Raw genomic sequence first — 1,468 nt, 5'->3', positions numbered from 1 at the left:
TTTAGCAAATACAGGAAGTGGATAACCCCCAAGAACCCTCACAAAATTTCTAGACATCTTCTCTATTTTCTTTTGTTACATGCCTTTCACTGAGATAATGTGGATTAAAACAGTTTCAACTTGTGGGTAGAAATTTGAACAAAGAAAAATTGGTCTTAAAATGCTGCAAAATAACTTCATTAAAAGGACAATCATTTAAAAAGTTGCATTCTCCTAAACATGGGAAGGAAGGAGGAAGAAAAAAGAAAATGGAAGATAGGAAAAATCTAGCTGTTCATTACAATTTTCCATTTTTTGTTTAAACACAGCAGGAGGGCAAAGCTGCTGGCTTCTCTTCATCCTTGCAAATGCCAGGAGGGATTATGCAAACCCCGAAACCACCCAAATCTTATTTAAAGTTATAATCATTGTTCTCATTTAATGACTTTTGCCTGCTTTCACTCAAATATTGTTGCATCCTGTTTTCTGCCAGTTTGGACCCACTGGGAGCTGTCGATTCATAATTGCAGATAAACCTTTTTTTGAAAAAAGAAATATGCTACCTTTACAAAAAAGCAAACATCTAGTGACATCTAGTGGATGTCTGGATGTTATTTTCTAAGGCCTCTGAATAGCAATATTCTGAACAATGTATTGTCTTAACATTGCTTACAATTTTTGTTTCCCAGATAGAACCTCTGTCTTTTCCTAAAACAGAAAGACAAGTTATCAGACAGGAAAGTTGTCATTTTTTTCTCAAAGAAAAAAATCTCTTTCATTAGCATATTAACAGCAATTCTCAAGATAAAGCATCCTAGAAATAACTTACCTGTAACTCCTACTATAAGTGTGCAAAGAAGGTCACGGAATGTCTAACATTGGACATATTTGGGCAATTATCAACTGTGTGGATAGTTCTTATGAGAAGATGACATTTCAAGTCCCAACTTCCTGTGTTTATCTATAAACTTGAAGAGCATTATTAATTTGACAAATCTATGTTTAGTCCAATTGTTGTCCCTACTTTCCTTGAGAATGCTGTGGGAGAATTGTGCAAGTATCTAGGTCCACTTTCCATAAGCTTTGGTAATTTTTGCTGGTTCACAAGCTATTAAAGAAGAGTGACCTAACCAGGGCTACTCAGAAAGCCATTGAAAACTTAATTGGGTTGGTGTTGCTTAACAACTCCTCTCTAGCCATCTCATGTGTCTGAGAGGCTTCGTAGAGAATAAATGCCTTGCACTGATGTCTAAAGACTGCATTTGTGAAAGAGACAGAAAGGGAAATTACTGAGAAATTGAAAGATGGTGTTTAAATTTAGTATTTTCTTTCCTTTCAAGGCAAGGAAACTTGGAATATGCAACTGTAACCCAAATGCCAGCTGTCTGGCTGTCCCCAAGTCTTCCAGTCTTTTAGAATCACTCTTCATTTTAATAACACACACACACACACACACACACACACACACACACACACACACGCAGAGCCC

This window comes from Ceratotherium simum, chromosome 3 (assembly GCF_057802395.1).
Source record: "Ceratotherium simum simum isolate JZ-2026a chromosome 3, ASM5780239v1, whole genome shotgun sequence".
Taxonomy (NCBI): domain Eukaryota; kingdom Metazoa; phylum Chordata; class Mammalia; order Perissodactyla; family Rhinocerotidae; genus Ceratotherium; species Ceratotherium simum.
The sequence above is the reverse complement of the archived record's forward strand: the minus strand, read 5'-3'. Positions refer to the sequence as shown.